The sequence below is a fragment of the Eleutherodactylus coqui genome, chromosome 2, assembly GCF_035609145.1.
Source record: "Eleutherodactylus coqui strain aEleCoq1 chromosome 2, aEleCoq1.hap1, whole genome shotgun sequence".
In the NCBI taxonomy this organism is placed as follows: Eukaryota; Metazoa; Chordata; class Amphibia; order Anura; family Eleutherodactylidae; genus Eleutherodactylus; species Eleutherodactylus coqui.
Window position 1 is genome coordinate 337304689 of NC_089838.1, and position 14151 is coordinate 337318839.

The following is a 14151-nucleotide window of genomic DNA, read 5'->3' on the forward strand; positions in this document are numbered from 1 at the left end:
GTTGAGGTTCTTGAAGGCTACACTCACTCCTAACACTCTCCCTGCCTATGCAGCACTTCTGTCCCTAATGCCAGGTGCAACGCTCTGCAGAGCCGATTTTGAGAAAAAAAAAAATGGCACTGCTAACAGCAGCCAACACACAGCTATCAGTGGCCCTAATAAGGACCTTTGGGGGGTCTTGAAGCCTACACTAACTACCAATTCTTTCCCTACAGCAGCTCCGGTACAAACAGCACTGTCCCTCATCTAACTCACCAGGCATCTGAGGCGAACCGCGGGAGGGGCCGACTTTTATGTTCGGGTGAACCTGATCTTCCCAGCCACTCACAGCAGGGGGGTGGTATAGGGCTTGAACGTCACAGGGGGAAGTTGTAATGCCTTCCCTGTCTTTCAATTGGCCAGAAAAGCGCGCAAACCTCTCAGGGAAGGAAGTGAAAGTAACCAGAACACCGCATGGTGTTCGTTACGAATAACGAACATCCCGAACACCCTAATATTCGCACGAATATCAAGCTCGGAAGAACACGTTCGCTCATCTCTATTCTTAACCCCTTAAGGACCAAGCGTCGTTATTATATGGCGCTTGGTCCTGGGCTTTAATCTCCACTGACAGCAAAAGTATGGCACAGGATTAAAGCCTTTGCTCCTGTGATCGAGCAGGAGCAGGTTGGGTTCTCATCTGTTAGATTTTTAACAGCTTCTGCCTTCTCGTTTCCCAAGTACATCGCGCTCAATAAGCATTATGTACTAAAAAGTGAAAGCAGAAGTGTAACTTCTACTATGCGACCCAGTGATCACATCACCACCAGGTGCCACCCTGTTAAAGCTGCGCTGCAGGGTCCTAGCAGATCCTGATCAGATCTGCTAGTGACTGTCACTACAGGGGAAGTTTTTACCTGTAACTGGGGCTCCTATGAAGTGTGAAATAAAAAAAAAAAAAGACAGACAATGTGAGCGACACCCAGAGGACTTATATGATGTCACAGGTGACATAAATGTTTAAAACAATAGTTACAAAAATAAGTTAGAAAAATACAGAATAAAATAAAAATATATACATAAAAAAGAAAATGACCCACAGCCGATGCCAACCAAAACCATCACAGTATGTGTCCTATAATCCCAAACTATACATATTATATATAAAAACATAAAACTTATACTGTATATGCCTAATGGTGGAATTTGATGACACCAAGCAAATTGTTATTTAATAGAGATGAGCGAGCACCAAAATGCTCGGGTGCTCGTTACTCGGGACGAAAAATATAAGGAACAATAACATATAGAGAAATAATATATAAACAGAAACACATAGAGATATTTATTGTAGGACACATTATTCATTAGGTAGGAATTACAGTACATTATTTATGTGGATAAAAATGTGAAAGATAAGAGATATTTTTTAACTATAAAATATATAAGTACCCTCTTAAGAAAATTATATATCAACTTAAACCCTTTTATACAATAAAAATAAGATATATGAACTGTATATGCATTATAAGTATGTTTATAATAATTAATTTTTAATAGAGATTTAAAAGACATTAACTGTATTCTATATTTTACATCATTTTGAAAAATTTTTTTAGGATTACATATATATATATATATATATATATATATATATATATATATATATATATATATATATATATATTAGAGATGAGCGAGCACCAAAATGCTCGGGTGCTCGTTACTCGGGACGAAAATTTCGCGATGCTCGAGGGTTCGTTTCGAATAACGAACCCCATTGAAACACTTGCTTGCTAAGGTTTCCATTTGTGAAAATCTGGGCAATTCAAGAAAGTGATGGGAACGACACAGCAACGGATAGGGCAGGCGAGGGGCTACATGTTGGGCTGCATCTCAAGTTCCCAGGTCCCACTATTAAGCCACAATAGCGGCAAGAGTGCCCCCCCCCCCTCCCAACAACTTTTACTTCTGAAAAGCCCTCACTAGCAATGCATACCTTAGTTAAGCACCACACGACCTCCAACAAAGCACAATCACTGCCTGCATGACACTCCCCTGCCACTTCTCCTGGGTTACATGCTGCCCCCCCCCCCCCGCACGACCCAGTGTCCACAGCACACACCAAATTGTCCCTGCGCAGCCTTCAGCTGCCCTCATGCCACGCCACCCTCATGTCTCTTTATAAGTGCGTCTGCCATGAGGAGGAACCACAGGCACACACTGCAGAGGGTTGGCACGGCTAGGCAGCGACCCTCTTTAAAAGGGGCAGCACGATAGCCCACAATGCTGTACAGAAGCAGTGAGAAATATAATCCTGTGCCACCACCATCAGGAGCTGCACACGTCGGCATAGCAATGGGGAACCTATGTGCCACACACTATTCATTCTGTCAAGGTGTCTGCATGTCCCAGTCAGACCGCGTTTTTTTATAAATAGTCACAGGCAGGTACAACTCCGCAATGAGAATTCCGTGTGCACCCTTAGCATGGGTGGCTCCCTGGAACCCACCGGCTGTACATAAATGTATCCCATTGCAGTGCCCTGGACAGCAGAGCTAACATCAGATTAAATGCAGGTGGGCTTCAGCCCACACTGCATACCCCAGTCAGACTGGGGTTTTTTATAAGTAGACACAGGCAGGTACAACTCCGTATTGTGAAGTCTGTGTGGACGAACAGCATGGGTGGCTCCCTGGAACCCACCGGCGGTACATAAATATATCCCATTGCAGTACCCTGTACAGCAAAGCTAATGTCAGGTTTAATGCAGGTGGGCTTCGGCCCAGACTGCATGCCCCAGTCAGACTGGGTTTCTTTAGAAGTGGACACATGCAGTTACAACTCCGTGTGGACCGACAGCATGGGTGGGTGCCAGGAAGCTTTAATGCAGGTGGGCAAAAAATTTATTGGATTACACTGTAGGCGAGGGCCCCAAAAAATTGGTGTACCAAGAGTACTAATGTACCTCTGAAAAATTGCCCATGCCCAACCAAGAGGGCAGGTGAAACCCATTAATCGCTTTGGTTAATGTGGCTTAATTGGTAACTAGGCCTGGAGGCAGCCCAGTTAAAATACAAATTGGTTCAGGTGCAAGTTTCAACGCTTTAATGAGCATTGAAACGTATAAAAATTGTTTAGAAAAATTATATGACTGAGCCTTGTGGGCCTAAGAAAAATTGCCCGTTCGGCGTGATTACGTGAGGTTTCAGGAGGAGGAGCAGGAGGAGGAATATTATACACAGATTGATGAAGCAAAAATGTCCCCGTTTTTGATGGTGATAGAGAAGGATGCTTCCATTCGCGGGTGCAGCCTACGTATTGCTTAGGTTTCGATGCTGTCCGCTGGTGGAGAAGAAAAGTCTGAGGAAATCCAGGCTTTGTTCATCTTGATGAGTGTAAGCCTGTCGGCACTGTCGGTTGACAGGCGGGTACGCTTATCTGTGATGATTCCCCCAGCCGCACTAAACACCCTCTCTGACAAGACGCTAGCCGCAGGACAAGAAAACACCTCCAGGGCATACAGCGCGAGTTCAGGCCACGTGTCCAGCTTCGACACCCAGTAGTTGTAGGGGGCAGAGGCGTCACCGAGGACGGTCGTGCGATCGGCTACGTACTCCCTCACCATCCTTTTACAGTGCTCCCGCCGACTCAGCCTTGACTGGGGAGCGGTGACACAGTCTTGCTAGGGAGCCAGAAAGCTGTTAAAGGCCTTAGAGAGTGTTCCCCTGCCTGTGCTGTACATGCTGCCTGATCTTCGCGCCTCCCCTGCTACCTGGCCCTCGGAACTGCGCCTTCTGCAACTAGCGCTGTCGGATGGGAATTTTACCATCAACTTGTCCGCCAGGGTCCTGTGGTATAGCATCACTCTCGAACCCCTTTCCTCTTCGGGTATGAGAGTGGAAAGGTTCTCCTTATACCGTGGGTCGAGCAGTGTGTACACCCAGTAATCCGTAGTGGCCAGAATGCGTGTAACGCGAGGGTCACGAGAAAGGCATCCTAACATGAAGTCCGCCATGTGTGCCAGGGTACCTGTACGCAACACATGGCTGTCCTCACTAGGAAGATCACTTTCAGGATCCTCCTCCTCCTCAGGCCATACACGCTGAAAGGATGACAGGCAAGCAGCATGGGTACCCTCAGCAGTGGGCCAAGCTGTCTCTTCCCCCTCCTCCTCATCCTCCTCATGCTCCTCCTCCTCCTCCTCAACGCGCTGAGATATAGACAGGAGGGTGCTCTGACTATCCAGTGACATACTGTCTTCCCCCGGCTCTCTTTCCGAGCGCAAAGCGTCTGCCTTGATGCTTTGCAGGGAACTTCTCAAGAGGCATAGCAGAGGAATGGTGACGCTAATGATTGCAGCATCGCCGCTCACCATCTGGGTAGACTCCTCAAAGTTTCTAAGGACCTGGCAGATGTCTGCCAACCAGGCCCACTCTTCTGTAAAGTATTGAGGAGGCTGACTCCAACTGCGCCGCCCATGTTGGAGTTGGTATTCCACTATAGCTCTACGCTGCTCATAGAGCCTGCCCAACATGTGGAGCGTAGAGTTCCACCGTGTGGGCACGTCGCACAGCAGCCGGTGCACTGGCAGATGAAACCGATGTTGCAGGGTGCGCAGGGTGGCAGCGTCCGTGTGGGACTTGCGGAAATGTGCGCAGAGCCGGCGCACCTTTCCGAGCAGGTCTGACAAGCGTGGGTAGCTTTTCAGAAAGCGGTGAACCACCAAATTAAAGACGTGGGCCAGGCATGGCACGTGCGTGAGGCTGCCGAGCTGCAGAGCCGCCACCAGGTTACGGCAGTTGTCACACACGACCATGCCCGATTGGAGGCTCAGCGGCGCAAGCTAGCGGTCGGTCTGCTCTGTCAGACCCTGCAGCAGTTCGTGGGCCGTGTGCCTCTTATCTCCTAAGCTGAGTAGTTTCAGCACGGCCTGCTGACGCTTGCCCACCGCTGTGCTGCCACGCCGTGCGACACCGACTGCTGCCGACGTGCTGCTGCTAACACATCTTGATTGCGAGACAGAGGTTGCGTAGGAGGAGGAGGGTGGTTTAGTGGAGGAAGCATACACCGCCGCAGATACCACCACCGAGCTGGGGCCCGCAATTCTGGGGGTGGGTAGGACGTGAGTGGTCCCAGGCTCTGACTCGGTCCCAGCCTCCACTAAATTCACCCAATGTGCCGTCAGGGAGATATAGTGGCCCTGCCCGCCTGTGCTTGTCCACGTGTCCTTTGTTAAGTGGAACTTGGCAGTAACCGCGTTGGTGAAGACGTGGCAGTACAGTGTTGCGGAAGACGTGGTCGTGCAGGGCTGGGACCGCACATCGGGAAAAGTACTGGCGACTGGGAACTGAGTTGCGCCGGGCCGCCGCCACCATCATACTTTTGAAAGCCTCCGTTTCCACAACCCTATACGGCAGCATCTCCAGACTGATAAATTTGGCTATGTGCACGTTTAACGCTTGAGCGTGTGGGTGCGTGGCGGCGTACTTGCGCTTGTGCTCAAACACTTGCGCTAGCGACGGCTGGACGCTGCGCTGAGAGACATTGGTGGATGGGGCCGAGGACAGCGGAGGTGAGGGTGTGGGTGCAGGCCGGGAGACGGTAGTGATTGTGTCCTGAGAGGGGGGTTGGATCTCAGTGGCAGGTTGGGGCACAGGGGGAGAGGCAGCGGTGCAAACCGGAGGCGGTGAACGGCCTTCGTCCCACCTTGTGGGGTGCTTGGCCATCATATGTCTGTGCATGCTGGTGGTGGTGAGGCTGGTGGTGGTGGCTCCCCGGCTGATCTTGGCGCGACACAGGTTGCACACCACTGTTCGTCGGTCGTCTGCACTCTCAGTGAAAAACTGCCAGACCTTTGAGCACCTCGGCCTCTGCAGGGTGGCATGGAGCGAGGGGGCGCTTTGGGAAACAGTTGGTGGATTATTCGGTCTGGCCCTGCCTCTACCCCTGGCCACCGCACTGCTTCTTCCAACCTGCCCTGCTGCTGCTCTTGACTCCCCCTCTGAAACCTGTCCTCAGTAGGCGTAGCAAACCAGGTGGGGTCAGTCACCTCATCGTCCTGCTGCTCTTCCTCTGAATCCTCTGTGCGCTCCTCCCTCGGACTTACTGCCCTTAGTACTACCTCACTGATAGACAACTGTGTCTCATCCTCATCGTCCTCCTTACCCACTGAAAGCTCTTGAGACAGTTGCTGGAAGTCCCCAGCCTCATCCCCTGGACCCCGGGAACTTTCAAAAGGTTGGGCATCGGTCACGACAAACTCCTCCAGTGGGAGAGGATTCGGAACCATTGCTGCCCATTCTGGGCAGGGGCCCTAGAACAGTTCCTGGGAGTCTGCCTGCTCCTCAGAATGTGTCATTGTAATGGAGTGAGGAGGCTGGGAGGAAGGAGGAGCAGCAGCTAGAGGATTCAGAGTTGCAGCAGTGGACGGCGCAGAACTCTGGGTGGTCGATAGATTGCTGGATGCACTTTCTGCCATCCACGACAGGACCTGCTCACACTGCTCATTTTCTAATAAAGGTCTACCGCGTGGACCCATTAATTGTGAGATGAATGTGGGGACGCCAGAAACGTGCCTCTCTCCTAATCCCGCAGCAGTCGGCTGCGATACACCTGGATCAGGAGCTCGGCCTGTGCCCACACCCTGACTTGGGCCTCCGCGTCCTCGCCCGCGTCCACGGCCACGTCCTGTAGGCCTACCCTTACCCCTCAGCATGCTGTATTACCAGTAGTGCAGAAACAGAACGCTGTAATTAAATGTGCCGCTTATTGGCCTGTGGTTGGAGGCTGACTTCGCTTACAGAACGCACAGCAGAGCCAGGAAATTATTTTGCGCAAGCCTGCTGTAACACTTAGCTGGCTGCGTATGAATTAGGACAAGTACCCCCAGCTCAGACCCAGTACACTGAGGACGGTCACAGGCAGCCCAAATAGATTTTTTTCCCCAAATGTTTTTGGAAAGGCCCACTGCCTATATACACTAAATATGTCTTCTGTCCCTGCCTCACCGCTACTGGCCCTGGACAATGTAAAATTACTGCAGACTGTTGCACTGTGGACAGGAATACAGCGGTGATGTAACAGCCAACACAGTGCCAGGAAATAATTTTGCGCAAGCCTGCTGTAACACTTAGCTGGCTGCGTATGAATTAGGACAACTACCCCCAGCAGAGACCCAGTACACTGAGGACGGTCACAGGCAGCCCAAATAGATTTTTTTTCCCAAATGTTTTTGGAAAGGCCCACTGCCTATATACACTAAATATGTCTTCTCTCTCTGCGTCACCACTACTGGCCCTGGACTATGTAAAATTACTGCCGACTGTTGCACTGTGGACAGGAATACAGCGGTGATGTAACAGCCAACACAGAGCCAGGAAAGAATTTTGCGCAAGCCTGCTGTAACACTTAGCTGGCTGCGTATGAATTAGGACAACTACCCCCAGCAGAAACCCAGTACACTGAGGACGGTCACAGGCAGCCCAAATAGATTTTTTTCCCCAAATGTTTTTGGAAAGGCCCACTGCCTATATACACTAAATATGTCTTCTGTCCCTTCCTCACCACTACTGGCCCTGGACTATGTAAAATTACTGCAGGACGCAATGCTCTGCACAGCCAATATACAAAAAAAAAAAAAAGTGCAACACTGCAAAAAGCAGCCTCCACACTACTGCACACGGTTAGATGTGGCCCTAAGAAGGACCGTTGGGGTTCTTGAAGCCTACAATAACTCCTAACACTCTCCCTATAGCAGCTCCAGCAAGACAGCACTTTCCCTGAACAATGTCAGAATGCATCTGTTGCGAGCCACGGGAGGGGCCGATTTATATACTCGGGTGACACCTGATCTCGCCAGCCACTCACAGCAGGGGGGTGATATAGGGCTTGAACGTCGCAGGGGGAAGTTGTAATGCCTTCCCTGTCTTTCTCTTGGCCAGAAAAGCGCGCTAACGTCTCAGAGATGAAAGTGAAAGTAACCCGAACATCGCGTGGTACTCGCCTCTAGTAACGAGCATCTCGAACACGCTAATACTCGAACGAGCATCAAGCTCGGACGAGTACGTTCACTCATCTCTATTATTTTACCTAAATTAACTTATAGTGTTAGTAATCTGAGATGGTGCAGGTGTATTTGTAGGTGAAACATTAACACATACATTTATGAACAATTACCACATATAAAAGATTTATGAAGTGTTTCCTGTACGGATTTTCTAATGTCTTTATTTCTCAGACTGTATATAAGGGGGTTGATCAAAGGAGTAAACACAGTATATAGTAGGGATAGGATTTTATTCCTGGAGAGAGTTCTACTTTTTTTGGGAATAATATAAATGCTGAACAGAGTCCAGTAGAATATAGAGACCACAATGAGGTGGGAGCTGCAGGTGGAGAAGGCTTTCTGTCTACCAGTGCTAGATGGAATACTTAGGACTGTTATAATAACATAAGTATAAGACACTACAATTATTGCGGTTGGAATTATTACCATTGGAATGCCTAATACATAAATCTGCAATTGAACACTGAAGGTTTCAGAGCATGCAAGTTCTAGTAAGGGGACAATATCACAGAATAAATGGTCAATAATATTTGGTCCACAAAAGTTTAGCTTTGCTATAGTTATGTTGTAAAACAAAGTGATGGAAAACCCAGGCAACCAACAGATGATGGTCAATATCACACAACATGTATTTGTCATGATGGAAGTGTACCGGAGAGGATTACAGATGGCCACATATCTGTCATAAGACATCACTGTGAGAATGAAACATTCAAATATTTCTGAGCTGGCAAGGAAATAAAGTTGAATCAGACAACCCGTAAAAGTAATCATCCCTCCATTATTCATTTGCACATGAAGCATGTTGGGAACAATATCTGTGATCACCAAGATATCACTGATGGACAGTTGTGAGATGAAGAAGTACATTGGAGTGTGGAGGGTCTTGCTGGTGGATACCAGGGTGATGATCAGGAGGTTCCCACATATTGTCCCACAGTAAACCACCAGGAAAAAAGAAAATAGCAAAATTCTTAAACTATGGCTCACTTGAAATCCTAAGAGGAAAAATTCTGTGACCGCAGTCAGATTGTTTGCCTACATACAGAAAAACTAGTAGTTAAAAGAACAGTAATAAACAAAATGAAAGACTCATTTTCTCTTATTAATTAACAGCTAGAATTGAAGAAAGCTTCTAAAGTCCTTCTCTAGTGATTTTTTAAAAATTATAAATGGCTAGTGTGCCATTATAACCGCTGCCAGTCTATTAGGTCTTATAGTTTTTCTATTTCAGGCTGTGGACTTACAGTAGAATTCAAAATGTTTTATTGACTGTGATGTTTAATTGTATGCAGTAAATGTGGTTTAATCAAGACAGTGGTCCAAAAAGCTTAGAAAAAGATCATTGCCTTGTACAAATACTTTGCACTTCAAAGCTATCGCTAATGCTGTCACCTCTGTTCTCATTCTTGCTCTCAGTTTCAGAACTTCTCTTAAGTGCCCACCTCTGGGGCACTCTATACACATTAGCCCCTCTCTCCTGTCCTCGCCTATGCACAGCTCTCATGCACTCTTTACCTTCTTGCTTAGCCTCAAACCCCCTAGTGCCACTAACAAAAATAACAGCCGCCCTCATAAATCTCCTAGCCATCTGCTAACCCTCTCTACCCTGCTGCTACTAGCTGCTGGGGATATCTCTCCCAATCCTGGCCCACCCTCCACTGCTCCTAGCTATCACCCCCTACCTGACTCACTAAGAAAATCCCCAAGCCCAACTTATAGCCCATGCATAGCCTCCCCTGACTCCTTTAAATGTGCCCTCTGGAACTGCCAGTCAGCATGTAATAAACTCCCCACCATCCATGACTTTTTTACTGCTAAATCTTTAAACCTGCTAGCTCTCACAGAAACGTGGATACAGCAGTCTGACACGGCCTCCCCTGCTGCACTGTCTTACAATGGCCTGCAGTTCTCCCATACCCCGAGACCAGATGACAGGCGTGGCGGAGGAGTAGGTGCTCTTCTTTCCCCGAAATGCACCTACCAGGTCATCCCCACTGTACCCTCACTCACTTTTCCATCATTTGAGGTACATATGCTACGGCTTTTCCGCCCGCTGTCCATGCGAGTAGCAGTTATCTATCGCCCCCCAGGTGCTCCTCGCCTGTTTTTGGACCACTTTGCTGCCTGGCTCCCCCACTTCCTATCCTATGAAATTCCAACCCTCATCTTAGGTGATTTTAACATCCCCACTAATGACCCTATGTCCCCATCTGCCTCTAAGCTTCTTTCGCTCACCTCCTCCCTTGGTCTCTCTCAACTCACAGCCTCTCCCACTCACAGGGATGGCAACACTCTTGATCTGGTCTTCTTCCGTCTCTGCTCTGTTTCCAACTTCACTAACTCCCCTCTCCCACTCTCAGATCATAACTTCCTCTCTTTCTCTGTCACGCTCCCTACCATCTCTCCAGACCCACCTACCTACAGTACCTACAGGAACCTTAAGGCCATTCACACCCAGGACTTTGCTGAATCCCTACAGTCCTCTCTGTCACCCATCTCTCTCCTCTCCTGCCCCAACCTGGCTGCCGCTCACTACAACACCGCTCTCAAACATGCCCTGGATGAAGCAGCGCCCCCCAGAACCCGAGCCATTCGATGTAGACCACGGCAACCCTGGCTCACACCTCATACACGCTTCATCCGGCGGTGCTCTAGAAGTGCTGAACGGCTGTGGAGGAAATCGCAAACGGCACCAGACTTCCTCCACTACAAATTCATGCTCAGAACCTACAACCTCGCCCTCCACCATGCCAAACAAGTCTACTTCACCTCTCTAGTCTCCTCATTATCGCACAACCCTAAACGGCTCTTTGATACTTTTCACTCCCTTCTCAGCCCAAAACCGCAGCCCCCAGTGACGGATCTCAGTGCTGAAGAGTTGGCTGCTTACTTCAAAAAGAAAATAGACGACATCCGTCAGGAAATAACTTCCCAATCCCAGACTAGCCCTGACCCTAGTCCTGTCAGCACTGCATCTAGCTCCTGCTCACTGTCTGTACTCAGACCAGCGACAGAGGAAGAAGTCTCCAAATTGCTCTTCTCTGCTCGCCCCACCACCTGCGCTAGCGACCCTCTCCCCTCCCACCTCCTCCGTTCCTTCTCCCCAGTGGTCATCTCCCATCTCACCACTATATTCAACCTCTCTCTGACCTCTGGCATCTTTCCCTCTTCTTTCAAACACGCCATCATATCCCCACTGCTAAAGAAACCGACTCTGGACGCGACTGATGCTGCCAACTACCGACCCATCTCAAACCTCCCCTTCATCTCCAAACTACTAGAACGCCTAGTTTACTCCCGCCTTGTAAGCTACTTATCAGAGAACTCTCTCCTAGACCCCCTACAGTCTGGCTTCCGACCTCAACACTCGACAGAAACTGCCCTTACTAGGGTATCCAATGGCCTACTGACAGCCAAATCGAGGGGCGATTACTCCCTACTGATCCTCCTCGACCTTTCTGCAGCGTTTGACACTGTTGACCACAAACTCCTCCTCAGTATGCTACGCTCCATTGGCCTAAAGGACACTGCCCTCTCCTGGTTCTCCTCTTACCTATCTGACCGCTCTTTCAGTGTCTCCTTTGCTGGCTCTACCTCCCCTCCTCTTCCCCTTGCTGTTGGGGTCCCCCAGGGCTCGGTCCTTGGCCCCCTTCTCTTCTCTATCTACACAGCCCCTATTGGACAAACCATCAGGAGTTTTGGCCTCAAATACCACCTGTACGCTGATGACACCCAGCTATACACCTCTGCCCGTGACATCTCTGCACCCTTCCTCCAAAACATCACTAACTGTCTGTCCGCTGTCTTTAACACCATGTCCTCTCTCTACCTAAAACTAAACCTCTCTAAAACTGACTTACTGGTATTTCCACCCTCCACTAACCGACCTCCTCCTGACATCTCCATCTCAGTGTGTGGCGCCACCATAACTCCTAGACAACACGCCCGCTGCCTTGGGGTCATATTTGACTCTGATCTCTCTTTTGCCCCCTACATCCAATCTCTGGCCCGAACATGTCAGCTGCACCTCAAGAACATCACAAGAATCCGCTCTTTTCTCACTGTGGAGACGTTAAAAACGCTTATTGTCGCTCTCATCCACTCCCGGCTCGATTATTGCAACTCGTTGCTGATCGGCCTCCCCTGCACCAGACTCTACTCTCTCCAGTCCATCCTGAATGCGGCAGCCAGGCTCATCTTCCTGTCCAGCCGCTACTCGGACGCCTCTGTCCTGTGCCGGTCACTGCACTGGCTGCCCGTTAAATACAGAATTCAATTCAAACTCGCTACCTTCATCCACAAAGCCCTCCACAGTGCAGCGCCACCCTATATCGCCTCCCTCATCTCAATCCATCAACCAGCCCGGGCTCTCCGCTCTGCTAATGAAACCAGACTGAGCGCCCCTTTAATTCGAACTTCTCATTCCCGCCTCCAAGACTTCTCCAGAGCAGCACCGGTCCTCTGGAACGCACTACCAAAGGCTACCCGAGCAATCCAGGACTCGCAGAACTTCAGGCGTGCTCTAAAAACGCACCTCTTCAGGGAGGCATACCGCATTCCCTAAACAAACCTCTCTGTACTCCGCCTGATAACATGCTCCCTGACCTACTGACTGCAATCCCTGCTAGCCATCATAAACTGCTCCTGCAGTCACACCGTTTCTGCCGTCATACGGCTAAATGTCTGACCATTGTCTATGTGTATAGCATCGCTCACTCTCCACCTCGCCATACTGTGCACATCTCCAGCCCCTTTACCCTCTGTATCACCCCATTACTTGTAGTATGTAAGCTCGTTGGAGCAGGACCCTCACCCCTATTGTTTCCATCAACTGATTACTATGTAACCGTGGTTCTGTAATGTTTGTATTTTGTCTTTCTGTATTCCCCCCTGTCTATGTAAGCGCTGCGGAATATGTTGGCGCTATACAAATAAAGATTATTATTATTATTATTATTATTACAAACAAGGAAAATGATACAAATTGATAGGAAAGGCACTGAATGTTCCTAGAAATACAGCTGGCATCAGTTCACAAGTTCAAAGTTAAAAGAACACTGGCTATATTACCTGACATGGCAGAAAGAGGAAGCTATCACCAGCTGCCACCAGATTCCTGAAGACACAGGTGGTCAAAAACCCATGAGTGACTGTAAAGACCTGAAGCAATACTTTGGTGGCTTCTTTAAGTCTGGTCATGGGTGAATGGGACATTAGAATGGCTGTTCTCATCTCAGCTATGTTTGTCAGAGATAAGAATGCCTCTTTAATGTATAATGGCTGAAGCCTGAAATCACGAACATGCTTCTGGTACAGTCATAATTAGAGATGAGCAAACGTACTCGGTAAGGCCGATTTCGCAATCGAGCACCGTGATTTTCGAGTACTTCACTACTTGGGTGAAAGGATTCGGGGGGCGCCGTGGGTGAGCGGGGGGTTGCAGAGGGGAGTGGGGGGGAGAGGGAGAGAGAGAGAGCTCGCACCTGTTCCGTGCTGCTCCCCCCCCCCCCGCTCCACCACGCCACGTCCCCCGGCGACCCCCGAATCTTTTCACCCGAGTAGTGAAGTACTCGAAAATCGTGGTGCTCGATTGCGAAATCGGCCTTACCGAGTACGTTCGCTCATCTCTAGTCATAATACATCAGTATAATAGATCACTGGAAGAGAATGACATGCACATACGGTACAATAAAATATTGTATCAAATCCATACTGTTGATTCTGATAGTGCCAATGCATCCATAGAATAAATATTAGGAAGCATACAATATGTACACATAGTAATCACATATGGCAAATACTTAGAGAAAAGTGGTAAATTGGAATCTTGAATCTAAAAACCTAATGCTGGTATCTTAACGGAAGCTCAAGGAGGACACAAATCGTCTGCAGAGCAGAAGAGTGGTGTATGCCTGTATACATTTCATTGTGAAATTCCTGACATTGTTTGATTTTCTGGTCTTCCACCATGCACAACATTACATTTATTATATACTATATACATGACTGATACATTTGAGGATACAATTTACAGCATTGCAGCACCTTGTAGCTAAATTATTGTAACATGATAAATGTAAATGTTTTCTACTTCTGTAAAT

The 14151-nt window shown here is 48.7% G+C and overlaps 1 pseudogene; it reads right to left on the bottom strand.

The window, feature by feature from the left end:
* Positions 1-8143: 8143 nt before the first annotated feature.
* Positions 8144-9091, bottom strand: LOC136610427 (olfactory receptor 10A7-like; annotated as a pseudogene).
* Positions 9092-14151: the final 5060 nt, after the last annotated feature.